We start from the raw sequence: 15,282 nt of genomic DNA, 5'->3' as shown, positions 1-15,282 counted from the left end.
TTCTGTGGCAGAAACAAAACTAATACAGACGTAAACACATATTCAAAATGATTATTATATCCCCAGTGTTAGATGCCGGGGGAAATAAATATTTTTCCCAGAACGCCTGGATGGGATGTGTCACTGGGAGATTACAGGGTCGACCCTCACTTTCTGTAAGTGATGAGGTATTACAGTAAATGCTACTGATGATTTTAGTGTGTGTGTGTGTGAGTGTGTGTGTGTGTGTGTGTGCGTGTTCTGTTCCTGGAAGAGGTCAGCATCTTACAGAAATCATTCCAAGTCATTATAATTAAATAAGAGAACACACACACGCACACACACACACACAGGATGAAGAACGGTTTACACAGCTACACATTACTGGAACAGTGGAGGAGGAAGTGTGGATGGATTGGAAAGAAGAAAATAAAGAATTCGACATATGTCAGATTGTAAAGGAAACATAAAGCTCATATAAACCTAAAGTCAAACAAGATCATAATTTCCCGCTTACAGTGCGGCTCCGCTTCGTAAACATCTTCAGACCGATTCCCTCGGATCTAAAGCTCCGGCTCCGCCGCCGCAGCCGGCGCTTGTTGCTTCTCCAGAGCAGAGGATCTGATTCGGATGTTCAGGGTGATTTAAGGCTTCGACGGGCGAGTGAAGAGGTGGATGAGCCAGAGAGCCTGCTGTGAAGTCAGGATTACCAGCACACACTCACTGTCTCAGATACTTGAATGGACTGGACACAAAAGTTGTCCTTAGAAGAACTCAGTCTATTAGAAGGTCTCAAAGTCACTGTGGACCTGATGTGCAGCGCAGATATAACCCTGTAGATCAGGTTTAAAGGTATCACATACTTCTCAAGATGTCTGAGGACATACACAACCAGAGAGACGCAGGACACACGTGGCAGCCGTGATGTCTTCCCCTATGGTTTGTCTATGGTCTTTAGCATTTTCTCTATCCCACATCACTCATAGATGAAAGGGAAGTTTGATAGTTCAATATCTTGCTCAAGGACACTCAAGGATTCTTTGGTTGAATGGGGGGGGGGGGTAGTGGTTAACCCGCACTACACCCTGAGCCACAGCTGCCTCTGAAACTTCTTGTAGGAACAATTATGAATAAAACTGTATGGGATCAAAGCAGGATCCTTGAGGAACTCCGCGGAAAGTCCTTATTTCACAATGAATGAAATTAATTTGTTGCTTTGTTTAGTATATCCATTATTATATATATATATGTATATATAAATATATCTTGAATACAATGACTTTATGCCTATTTAATCCACTGAGCTGCATAAAAGGCACATCATCAATATCTTAGATGATATTTTTGAGTTCTTATTCATGTGTAAATATTCTCAGTTCGATTGACGACAAGAACTCTGGTCTTCAGATCTCTGCACCGCTGCCTTTACCTCTTTCTCCTTGTCTCGCCAGTTTCTCTCTCTCCGTCTCTCTGTCCACTTCTTTCTAAAAGTCCTGCCCCCTTTTCTTTTACTGTGTTATTCCTAGTCCTGTTCCTACTGTGTCACACAGTGTAAGTGATACAGATAGAGCAGCCGCAGCCTATGATAACAGGATTACTAGACAGCAGTGTTTAATTTGAGCTCGGGGCAAATAGAGGCCAAGTGTGTGTGTGTCCTGGAGCTTCTATGTTAGTGAGGACCGGTTTGAGGCATATAGCCTACAGAGTGGGGACACTGTGACTGGTCTGCACGTCTGTTTAGGTGAAGGGCAAAGGAATAAAGGCATTTTTAAACATGAACTCCAGGCAATGAAGGGAAAATAGGGTCTGGACCTTTTCTGCATCTTTCTCCTGTGAAGCAGCAGCAGGAGGAGATGGTCCGGGTCCGACTCGGTCACAGCAGCAGGAACATGTGGAGAACGTTCAGACCACTGACAGCAGCTTATTATGTCAAAGAGAGTCCTCACTAAGATAGAAGTATAACTGTGTGTTTCCTCTGTCTTTTTAGGTGGCCTCGATTCCAGTAAGTGCAGTGTCTGATTTGGCTTAGGACCTCCATTTACCTCCGCACACACACACAGACACACACAGACAAACACAGACACACACAGACACACAAAGTGTAAGATGAGAAGACACCACCCCACATATTTGGATAATGCCTCCATATCTTTGACCAGTTCACGTATTTTTAGAAGGGATCACATCCAAAGAACATTTTTCTTTGGTTTAAGTCTCCATTTTCTTTCTCACACAGACACACACAGACACACACAGTCCAAAAAGAAGATGAGGAGAGAATTTTATCCTCCTGCTTCTGCCAAATACTTGAAGTCATGCAAACATAGTTGGTCCTCAAACATACATACACACACACACACACACACACACAGACACACACAGGTTCCTCTGCGCTGTGGTCAGGATACTCAAATTAGCCGGTCAGCAGTCAGTCGTATCCGGGGGGGGGGGGGGGGGGGGGGGGGGGGGCGGTTGGATTCCCGTAACTGAGTCCGTTTTTGTCCAATTTTTTCTTTTCATTTTTTAACTACTATCTACATTCTTCAAATAACCATGACTCTTCACATTCTTTCTCTCCCTTTGTTTCTGCCTCCACTTTTTATTTCACTGTTTATATTTTGGTATCGTGTTTATAGCCAGAAACCCCACGGGGGGATAATTCAGTTTCATATCATCTAAGTATCCGTGATGTCTTCATTCCTTATTTACAATTAACTCACCACAGATTTGCTGTTTGAGTTATTCAAGAATTTCTTGTTCTGGAGGAAGAAATCATTTCATCGACTGAATCCAAGTCACATATTTGTATCCTTCCATGAATTAAAACGTGTATTTTCATCATGTGCTGTAAACTAATGATGTATATTCACAGTATGTATTGTGTATTCTCGACTGAAACCTGCTTGTGATGCTTGAGTCTTTTTCTTCTCAGTCTAATATTTATTGGGACGATTTGTCTCTAGCGTCTCCGTCCTGCGTCTCCTCTGCTACTTCACTTCGTCTATTTTGGTCTAAGCAGTTTTCCAGAGGTCGTATCAGTGTGTGTGTGCGTGTGTGTGTGTGTGTGTGTGTGTGTGTGTGGTGTGTGTGTGTGTGTATTCATGGTCTCTCACAAAGTGATGACAAGGCCTCAGAGCTCAGCTTTTATTTGAGGCCAAAAATTCTCTCTTATACTTTTATTACCACTTCTTTTCTTTCTGCCCCCCCCCCGCCCCCCGCCCCCTCTTCTCCCTTCACTCTGATCCAACTTGTTTGATTTAACAAAAAAAAGCTTTATTGGCATGACAATGATACAAAGATGATGTACTTGTAATTAGAGCTGCACATAAGAAATCTGCTTTGAGAAAACGTTACGCAAGGATTTGCTGCTTCATTTATTTGAAGTATGTATATATATATATATATATATATATATATATATATATATATATATATATATATATATATATATATATATATATATATATATATACTACATTTAAACAGACTTTGAATTTATGGACTGACAATTTAATTTTGTTTTGTAAATGATGTAGAAAAATAAATGAAACCTCATTAAATGGAAACAGATACAAACTAAAGTCTCTCGTATAAAAAGGGATTTGACTTTATGGCAGACGATTGAGTAGTCGCTCCATTAAAGAGAAACTAAAAGAATAAAGTTCGAATATTAAAACAAAGAACTTCAGATAAGTCTGAATATGGCGTGAAAAATAGTCTGAATATTCCAAGAAAGAAGAATAACCATTACGTGAAAAAAGGTCATAATAGTACCAGACGAAAAAAAGTCATGATATTACGAGAATAAAGTCCTGGATCAACTTTTCCCGAACTTGTGTCTGACCACAGAAAGTAAAGTGCCGAGGTTCAGTTTGATCCGGGCCAAGAGCTTTTTTCTAAGTGGTGGTCCGTGGCACTTTTTCACATCTGATATTTTAGTTTATACTAAACTGAAAAATCAAAAAGGTCTGAACCGAACAACGCAGATGTGAAATCGTTCTTAAGAAACTTAAACTTTATCAACGCAAAGCAAACATCCTTCCTCTGAGGGGCCTGAGATCAAAATCAGCTAAAAAACATCCAGTTGCATTGTGAAGGAAAAGAACATATAGTGAATAAAAGAGGGGTGAGATCACAGGGAAGTGCATGTTGGAGAAAAGACAGAAGAGAAGCTCAAAGGGCGAGTGAAGAGCGAGAGTGGAGGGAGAGAGAGAGAGAGAGTTTGGAGGAGATAGTCGTTTAGCATGTGGCGCTAACAACAAAATGAAAGTAATGGAATTAAATGGATCCAAATCCAAAACTGGTAGACTGACTCCAGTTCAATTTACTCACACACAGCGGTCTGTTCAATATCAACTGCCTTACTACACAAACACACACACACGCACATGCAGACAAACACACACATGAAGACAATCTTTTTACACTTTACTGCATTTTTGTGCGTGTGGCATCAGAAAGCATCTTGGCAAGTCGAGCGACTGGAGAGCGGCAAGGCCAAGTGCCGGGTTCGCTGAGGGGACACACACACTCACACACAACATGAAACAGACACACACACAAACACAGGCCAACTCACAGGAGTCAATATGTTTGACTTCAAGCACATTCAGTACATTCTGTCATAACAGAGAGAGAGAGAGAGAGAGAGAGAGAGAGAAAGCTGTTCAGCATCACTCACATCTGACACGTTCACATTTTGACATTGAACGAAACGTGAACAAGGAGTTCTGTTGTTGTGAAATATTTTCAATGTGGCTCTGAGATGAAGAGGAGGGCGGAGAGGATGAGTTGATGAAAGAGGACAGAGGAGAAAAGAAGGGAGGAGAAAGAGAAAGAGAGGAAAGCTGAAATACTTTTCATCCAACACCATCGGTGAGGCACCAGTATGGTCCATGACCAAACATCTGCTGAACGGATTTCCTCACTGCTAACTGGCTAACGGTAACACAAAGGCTAACGGTAACACAAAGGGTCACAGCGAGCGAGCGGACGTGTGGACGAGGATTCTAACACGTGACGGACGTGGAACTAGAAGAATACAAATATCTCAGGGGTGACGAAGAGGAGCCGTAGATGAAGAAGATGAAGATGTTGACGAGAAGATTACAGGGCTTCACATGAGAAACACAAACTCCAGAAAATCCTCTGTCACGTCTGTAAACAGCTTCAGTTTCACACAACACGACAATTAAAGTGTCAAACTTTAATTGCTTTGTGCAAAAAAAGATATGATTTAATACTTTGAAGCATTTTGAAAACAGCACTGCAGATAAACACAGATACAAACATTGTGTGTCGATAGAAAAACGTGTTGATAATCTTCTCATTGTCACAATTTTCATCAAAACACGTTTTCAGGTTTGTCGTGGCTTCGACCTCGGACACGCACAGATGTTGTGTCTATGTTTGATATTGTCGGGCATCTGTTAACGGTTCGACAGGAAATATCAGAGATTAAACACGTTTCATAAAACATTTGAAATTGATCACTGGGGAGTCTCATTGTGCATCTTATTGTTTCACTGGCTTTGTTTTGTGTTGTGTTTCTGCTCCAGTTTTTATTGCTCTGGTCTCGTCCGTCCTCCTAATAAATCGATAGCAAACACGGGACATGTCATCTGGAAACACTGAGATGAACCCACAGAAATATCTGCAGCTCTTTGTCGCTATTATTTGTTATCGACCAATGCGGAAAAAAAAATCAGACGGAAGTACGAAGCTTCAAAGACACACAACTTTGTCCATTTCTAATTTATGCTGCCTTTAAGTATAAAAATATATGGTTTCAAACAATATAACCGATGCTGCCCATGTACTTTAATACGTTCTCTACGTTAGCATGGATCTTAAGCCATAACTCCACAAGAGGGCGCTGCAGAGGAGAGATTTTCGGGTACTGCTTTCCGAATGCCTAACATTGAGCGTAAATTAACCTTTAGTCTGTTAGTACGGTTCAGTGGAGGGATTTTCCAGCTTGAAACATTAACTACACAATCTGAGGTGTTTAATGAGCTCTGGCTAACAAGACACTGCACACACACACACACAGACACACACAGGCTCCTCTGCAGGATACACAATCGGACGTGTTTAACGAGCTCTGGCTAACGAGACACTGCTGTAACAGTTCTTCTTTTTTCGCTCACAAAACTTCTCCCATCATAACTTGAAGTCTTTATCGACCGCCCCCCCCCCCCCCCCACCCTGCCTCTCTCATTTAACTTTCTTCTTTGGACGGGTGTGTGTGTGTGTGTTTGTGTGTGTGTTCCCTGTGGAGCAGGACCACCAGTTTGAGGTGTTGAAGACGTCCTGGAACATCGTCTGAGGCCGGAGAACACAAACTGAAATTCACGTGATCACATGTAATGCTCCTTGCATAAGTCCATGTGTGTGTTTGAGTGTGTGTGTGTGTGTGTGTGTGTGTGTGTGTGTGTGTGTGTGTGTGTGTGTGTGTGTGTGTGTGTGTGTGTTGTGTGTGTGTGTGTGTGTGTTCTGTGGCAGGGTGATCAGCTTTGAGCCAGAGGGCTAAGACAGACAAGGAGGGCGGGAATTATGGGAAATGAAACCAAGTTGAACATGAAAAACTTTTTTTGCTCTCTCACACACACACACATATACACACACACACACACACACACACACACAAATACACACAAATAAAAAGCAGACAAAAGTTAAAGTCAGTCAAGCCTGGGTGGTTCACGAGGGTATATAAAAAAAAAAGAAATCACTTTCTGTATTATTTCTATTCTTTGATTTGTAATTTTCCGCTTAATTCCCCTCTCTCTCTCTTTGACTCTCTCTCTCTCTCTCTCTCAATCTCTCTTTGCCTCTCTCTCTCACTTTGCAGAAACCATGTTAATTTGCAGGAAGCAGAAATTCGAACACACATGGCCAAAAATTCTGGGAAGAGCCAGTTATTGCTTTAATTATCAGTCAATTGATTCAGCATCTGTCTGCACTAAAGACATGCCCCCCCCCACCCCACCACACACACACGTTCTTACAAGTTCACCGTCCCTGAATGCTCATCTGTTTTGAAGACGATGCAAAAAGAGAGGAAGAAGGAGGAGGAGGAGATGAAGTGGGGAACAGAAGGCCCTGGTTCAAAGTGGATTTGATTAAAGATTCGCTCCCACGTCTCGGACGCTCTTCAGCTGCATGTGAGGAGAGTTTCCTCAAAAAACACTACAGAGCATTTTATAAAAGATTTTTAAAAAGTTCACTTAATCATTTAAACATCATTGTTTGGTTTCCAGGGGAAGTTTCCAGATTCTCTTCAGCCCAGCGAAGGGAAGGCCTCACACAGGGAAACACAAAGACCTTCTTCTCGTGCTTGAATCTGACTTTTCATTTGTATCATCGCAGACTTTACTGTGGAATGTTTATTCTACTGAATCCGTCCATTTCCTTCTGAATCGATGGAGTCCCTGTGAGATGATAAAGTAGTTTATGACATTAATAAGTGTCTGACATTCAAATATCTGTGTCTCATATCCTGCTATGTGTTGGCGCTTCTCCTCGCCAAGGCCCAACTGTTCCCTCAAATTCAATCAAGCTGCAGCGGAGTGCACACACTCATAAACACTAATCCCCTTAGTACGCCTTTTTTTCCCGTGGGATGTTGGTAAAAATATCAAAAGAGTGTCTCACAATATTAATGAATAGGATAAATAATGATGGGAACTGACCCCAACATGAAACTGGCTTCCTTCTCCACCAATGTGTCATCTTGTACCCAACAGATCTGGATTAATCACAGGACTAGAGACAAGTTTTAATTGTGTACAGCTCAGTTTTATATAAAGTGAATGTGAAAGTCCCTTTTTAGGGAGGAGCAGCAGGGACCCAGCCCATGATGGGAAGAATAACCCTTTAAAAAAAGATCAAATATGAATATTCACTTAGAAGACATTCACTCCAAGTGTGAGTTAAACTATAAACTATATAAATCAGTTTTTCTGGGGCTTGATTTGCTGAATTACACGACAATCAAATCAGAAACACGTGACGGAGAAGACAAACCAGAGTCTAGACTGAAAACCAGTGAAAAACACACGAACCATCCCAGTCCCACGCTGGTTGATTGACAGGTGATGTCTGGGAAACACAAAAGCACCAGCACCACAGGAAAGAGCACTTAGCGGCACAGACAGATAAATTAAACAAAGATCTGAAATCACAGTAATTCCACGTCACACCAAACTCATCACGGTCTGTGCTGCGTCTGTACTGATGTCCGCGGCGAGGGAGTCACATGGTAACGCCGAACACATGTGTGTTTTAAAAGGTCCTGGCAGTAAATAAATAGAAGTGAGGAGGGTTTATGGAGACGCTGTTTCTCGGTGTTCTTCACTTGATAGTGAGGAGAGAAAGCAGAGCAGGGCTCCTCCAGCCAGTTTGACTGATTACATAACGGCCCAGTGCCAGAGCCAGGAGGCCGTTTACAAGTCTGTTGATTTCATTCATCATCGCGGCGAGCGGAGGCAACGCCAGAGGAGCCGGCGAAATATTAGAGCGGCCGAGGAGTCCAACAGAACTGGCCCCGATTGTTGTCAATTTCCCGGCACCTCTCTCCACTTCTACTCATCTTTCTGGACCTCGTTCATCCCTCGTTCATTTTTGCTTTTTTTGCCTCCGTTTTTTTTTTTTTCTTTCCACCACCCTCGGCGAATTGGTGTGTGCAGCGTCTCCGCTCCATGCCAGGCTCCGGGCTCCCTCGGCCAAACATAATACTATTGTAGGACAGGACACACACACACACACTGGGAGAGAGAAGAGCATATAAATACTTCCACATTACTGGAATAGTTAAGGAGAGAGAAATGCATGGCTGAAGCCGGAGGACAGACGGGCCGAGGTGTTCCAGAGGGCAAAGTGTAGATGGATGGAGGGAAAATAAAAAGAGAAAAATAGACCCGAGGAGAACGAGAGCTTGTTCTCCTCATCCTTTCATCATGAAACCTTAGACGTGATTGCAGCTTTGTGCATTATGACTTTTAAAGATGCGTTTGCGTGATTGAACGGGCACATGTTGTCCAGGAGCCACATTTACTCTTGTTTCTCAGATAACTTAAGAGCCAAATAACTGAAGAGTAGAAACTGTTATAACCACCAGGATGTGGATTTTAACTATAAAACTATAAACAGTACATTTTGATGCTTCTGGTTGATAATCACGAAGTTGAGGCAAGCACAAAGGAGATAAGACGCCCAATGAATAAGTAGGAACTTTAAAAGACACTACAGATTTCCTTTGGTTCTAAAATTGCTCCGAACATCCGCGATAATGCAAGTTGACAACTCAACAACTTAAAAAAATGAAGGAAATATAAGAAACTACAAATTATACCTTTTGATTAAAATCAAAAACTCCACATGTTGCTTTTGAATCCTCACCTGGGCCCGTTTGGTTTTCACACGGCTCTGACGGAGAGGTGAAGATATACGATGAAAATATGGATGAAAGTAAAAAAGAAAGTTGGAGTGAACAGTTTTTAGGTTCAAAGATATTTTACAAACTCTCGCTGGTTTCTGTGCCAACTTGTTCCCGATTTATGATCCGAGTGTGAGAGTGTGTGTACGTGCACAGAGGAGGTCAAACAGTAGGGGAGCCTTTTATATCAAAGTGTACGAGCCCAGGCTGGCTCTGCAAGGCACGATCACTCCCGCATGACCCCTGTGCATGTGTGTGTCTGTGCGTGTGTGTGTGTGTGTGTGTGTGTGTGTGTGTCTGCTTAAATTGTTCCAATATGATCATAACAATGTCACCAGAAAGTTAGATCTGGAGCACAGGCGAACACAACAACTGTGTGCGTCCAAATGTCTGTACGTCAGACGTGGAAGTGTACGTGCCTCTATGCCTGTATTTGAAAATGTGTGTGTGTGTGTGTGTTTGTGTTTGAGTGATGGATGTCTGAATGTATGCAGTTATGCAAATGTTCCACTGATCCATGTGTGTATGTGTTTACTTTGTGTGTGTGTGTGTTGCAGGAAACGCGTGTGTGCATGTGAAAGCATGCATCCAAAATGAGCAACCCCACCGTTTCAATGAGAATCAGAATTATGGAGATTTCAGAAGCTGGAATTCCTCGGTTAGCTTCAGAACATCGTTCCCTCTCAGCGAGGTCAAGTCCATAAAACACGCACACGCACATAAACTCACTCACACACACACACACACACACACACACAAGCAGACAGAAGGGTAGTCGGTGTAAACGTCGGTGAACCGTGTCCGTATAAATCCGATAGTCCCAACATAATACGACGACGGCCACAAAAATGTCAACAGTCTACTTAACCCCCTGGAACGGATGTGGGGGGGGGGGGGGGCAAAGAGACGGAGAGAGAGAGAGAGAGAGAGAGAAAAGAAAACGCAGCGACGGCTAAACAGAGGAAGACAGAAATGGCAGCGAGGCCGGCCAGAGCTAACGGAGAGCGGCAGTGGAGCGAGACCAGGAGAAAGAAGAGCTGCAGAATAAGTTTGTGTGTCTGTCCCCCCCCACCCCCCCCACCCTTCGTTTGGTTTAATGCAGCTGAAGCGCCTGCTGACTGGAGATCAGTGATAACTTCAAATACAATGATTGGGCCTCGTGTGAATCCCTAACCCTATTTCCTTTAAAAGTTTTTTTTTTTTTTTATCCATTAAATAAACATTTACACTTCTGGAAGAAACCACTTGAGATCGAATCATATCCTCGACTCGTCCCTGTGGTGTTTGTACACAGGGACGTGCCACTGCGAGGAGACCCCAGGGTAGTTCCACAACACAATGGAGGAATCATCCATCCCATCTGGTGGGGGAGGGGGGGGGGACACGGGGATCCCCTTGCGAGGACTCGAGGAATCGGATTAGAGGGGAAAAGGCCAAACGGGCGGTTTTGGTCCTTTCCTGCCAGCAGCCTGTGACCCGGACCCGAGTGAGGGGGGGGGACGCCAGATGGAGAGCCTCGTCCTCGGAGTGGAGGAGACCTGTTTGACATTAACACTCCCTTTGTGTTGCAGTTTCAAGGACGCACACATGTTGCGTTGACGGCGTCGTCACACATCACAAAGGCTGAGCTGACCGAACCCGGGTGTCGGGGCCCGGAGGACTGTCGCTGCCGTACAAACCCAAGTGCACAGGCGTGATGTTTTGTTCTGCTCCGGGTGCTTCTACTGTCCCCCCCCCCCGGGCTGTGAATCCGCGTTGTGTAGTCGAACAAATTGCTGTGTGATGTTTTGTCGTGTGAGAAAATCCCTTAAACCCTCGACCCAGATCTGCTGTGGATAAGAAACTCTCAGCCTCTCCCCGAGCCGCTGGGTTCGATCCCGGGGCTCAGTTACTGGCTCGCTAACCTTTCCTCTCTGCCTCCACCTCCACCTTTCGACCTGAAACTCAACTCCTCCGCTCCGCTCCCCCAATAACTTCTCACCCTGCCCCCCCCCCCACACTCCCTCTCCGTCCTGTCCCGTAAACCAAACTTTACCTCCGTGCCGTCCTAACACTCCCCTCACCCCTTCCCTCTGTCCAACCCTAAGTCTCTCACCATACCCCCCCCCTCCCACTGCCAGCTGTAACCCAAAACGTACCTTTAAACATTGTTAGCCTCCCCCCCCACACACACACACACCTCAGTTCACCCTGAGCCGGCCCAGTGGCCTGACCTTGCCTCCACTGCATTTTAACTCTCCCATAACTTCACACGGAGCTGAACTTGTGCCCCGAACGCCGCCTCTCACACCCACACAGATGTGCACACACACACATACACACAGACACACAAAGGAGGACACACAAGCGCTTCCGATCTTGTCTTCCTTCTGTGCTCATGTGTGAGTAAATCTGTCTCTGTTACACAACATGTTGCCCAAGAAGTAACGATTCAGACAAAGGCTGTGATTGAGATCAAGGAAATCTGAGGCAATCAGTGAGTCCGCTGGAAAACACAAACACACACACACACACACACACACACTGCAGCTTCACACCATCTCTACCCACTGTAGAGACTCTTGTTCAGGAACCTGTCCAGTTGTTTACACAAGGGATTACACAACAACTACTAAATAAAAGATTTCCACACAACCTGTTGGAGGAATTGGACGCAGGCCGAGAAGGAAGTCGGATCTTATTTGACTTTCAGGAGGCCATGTCTTCAGGTGTGCAATTTTGAAAATTTGAAAAAAATAGAAATGTTGTTTTCAGCACATCCGATAACAAACAGGGATAAAACAACTTTGTGTTTGGAGGACGATCCTCTCTACCTCCTGAGATTCCTCCAGATTCCCTCCGTCTTTCTCTCGCCTCCTCCTCTTCTTCCTCTTCATCCTGTTCCTCCTCTCCAATATCCTCAGAAACAAAAGAGGTATCCAAAAAGATTTGTTTTGGCCGACAGATGAACATCATCTCACTTTCAGTGTGACGTCCGTCTCCGCCTCTTCTTCTGTGGTCGTGGGGAGGTCACGCGTTCGTGAAACACCCGTCTGGGTTTCTCTCCCGACTCACAGCCGAGCGCTCTCCAATATATTCTCACATTCTGCACAGTTATCACGTTCTCAGATGTTAGTCGAGGGGCAAGAGGTCTTATGGATTCTGAGAATACTGGAGCGAGCGCACACACACACACACACACACACACAGACACACACACGGACACACACACTCCAGCCAGCCTCTGTCCAACCCCTGTTCCCTGGTTGACCCTCGCTCCTTCCTTCTCTCGCCCTGTAACTTAATGCTTATTTTCACATTGCATGCACACACAGGTAGAAAAACACAGATTCCCTCTAAACTTAAACAGTAAAATAGACACCAGGGCCGCCTGTCTCACCTTAACGTGTCTCTCTTACATCTCACCCTGTCACACACACACACAGAAACACACACACAGACACACAGACACACACACACACACTGACCCAGGAGTAACTCAGTGAAGTCAGCCAATAAAACACAGAGGAATCGTCGGCATGTAACTTGACATTCTAGTGGTTTGTTTGGATAACCTCTCGCTGCGCGGAACCAACACACCCCCCCACACACACACACACACACACACACACGCTCAGGCACGCACACAGACACACACTGAGGCACACTATTTTACATTTACGACTCTCTGGATCCTGCAGGAGCCCACCGCCTCGCTCGGCCCCCAGCGTTGCCCTCTCGTCCACCCCGCCACACACTCAGTCCACCCACCCTCTGATTTCCCAGCAGTTATCTCCCAACTACACAATTACCCTCACGCACGCTGTAACGACCGGCCGCAGCTATTGTGAAAACCTTTTTTGGACACGTAAGGGGCAACGCTCCAGGGACGTCAATGTCGGTCAAGTTAGGAAACATCCCAATAACTGCTGCTCTGAAAAATGTGGTGCAGACCTTTGTGGTGCCGGAAAATTTGTAAACGATAAAACGAGAGGCTCTGGGTTGCAAGATGACAAGATAGAAAGAAAGAAAACTAACTGTATTGTGGTGGAGTCTTTATTTTACTGGGAATAAAAAAAAAGGATTAAACAGAAAGTTTCTAAACGTAATTCCAAGCCTGTGAAACAGTTCAGATGAAGTTCAGGGTCATTCAGACTCTTTGCACCTCAGATCAATGCAATCTATGATGAGGGGGTTTAAAATTACTTATGAAACTCGTGGGACCCCACATTTTGTTCCTGGCGATACAAACATGTTTTCATTATTAAAATCCAAATCCTTTATTTCTCAATATCTCACATTTCAAAGTCCTTCAAACTCCTGTGTTCAGCTTCCACTGCAGACGTCTGATGTGGCTCAGAAACTTTTATGATGAACGTTACGGCTTCTGGAAAGCAACGCGTCTTCATCTCTTTGATATCAGCCTCACATTCAAAGATTCCCTTAAATAATCCTCCTTAACTGCTGCAGTGTCAAGGTTCAGGTTTATATTTATAACCTTAAAGACCAAATAACCATGTGTTTGTGTGTATGTGCATGTGTGTGTGTGTGTGTGTGTGTGTGTGTGTACTCCTGCTCCCCTGCTGTGTGCACCAGGTCTGTATTTACGAGTCTCTGGACTGCAACTGAAAACCAAATCTTCTTTAACTTCAACACCACCCTCGACCCTTTCCGTGTGTGGTTGTGGTTGTGTGTGTGTGTGTGTGTGGTTGTGTATGTGCCTGCAGTGTCATCATAACCTCATCACGACCTCTGTACGTGTGTTTGAACAACGTAGAGAATCGTTTTCACCTCTTTACCACATCGCCTACAGTACCGACTTTCATTTCAATCGTATGTGTGTCTGTGTGTTTGTGTGAGTCTGTGTGTGTTTGTGTGAGTCTGTGTGCCTGTGTGTGTGTGTGTATCACGATTACCTTTACCTCTCACCTAATCCTGACCTTGACCCCTCGACAAAACCTCTCCTTCACGATATAAAGCATCGTAATGGTGGCGTTTTTCACGGCGTGCTTCAAAGGGACACACTCGGGTTTTGGGGGAAACTGGCACATTAGTCATTTGACTTGTTAGGATATAAGAACACTGACACCAGAATCATCCATGTGCACCTCGTAGATCACCCGCCGCACCTCAGCGTGCACCGGGACCGGGTCTCGGGCCATGACTCATTTTACCGAAAGTTTCCTGACCCCAGGTTGGATGTGAAAACGTCTTGAATCTGATACTCTGGAGTAAATAAATCTGTCTCATAGATTTGTTTCTATCTTGTAGATTTCAAACGAGGACATTACACTTCAGTAACACAACTAGCTCCGAGGATGGTGAGAGCTACAGTCGCACAAGTGTGATCCTAAAGTCCACAACTGACTCTGCTTCTTCATTCACACAAGAGTTTCTGTGTGAGGTTTGCTGACATTAGATTTCTGATCGTAACGTTAATAACAAAACCTCAGAGTTTATTAATCCGAGTTTGATTCTATATTAACTTCTGACTAACATCTAATCTGGAGAAAAGATGAATGAGCAAAACTAGACGACTGTATTTAACTGACAAACCCTGATCGAAGATATATTCAGTACTATACTGACATTAGGGATAAAAATATATCCAATATTGACATTATAACTGTAAAATATAAAACCTCGGTGACATTTAATTGTCTTAGGTATCATTTAGTATTATTTTTAAATATATATCAAACATTAAACCTACACAAGAGAGAAATTACCTGAGTGATCCTCAGTAATCTGAGTAAAGTACATAACACCCAAGATGGCGGCAGAATGACACAGGAAACAAATCAAGCTAATTGAGTTGTTTAAGAATAATTTAGGTTCCCGGGAGTTTCCAGGGATGTGGTGGAGCAGGAAACATGGCTGCTATC

The 15,282-nt window shown here is 44.1% G+C and overlaps 1 long non-coding RNA gene across 1 annotated transcript in view; it reads right to left on the bottom strand.

Moving 5' to 3' along the window:
- The window catches only part of LOC133949680 (uncharacterized), a 90,971-nt gene that overhangs the window by 69,545 nt on the left and 6,144 nt on the right, over positions 1 to 15,282 (bottom strand). The gene's annotated exons all lie outside the window — the stretch shown is intronic.

The sequence above is a fragment of the Platichthys flesus genome, chromosome 24 (genome assembly GCF_949316205.1).
Source record: "Platichthys flesus chromosome 24, fPlaFle2.1, whole genome shotgun sequence".
In the NCBI taxonomy this organism is placed as follows: Eukaryota; Metazoa; Chordata; class Actinopteri; order Pleuronectiformes; family Pleuronectidae; genus Platichthys; species Platichthys flesus.
This window is presented reverse-complemented; position numbering and strand designations above follow the sequence as displayed.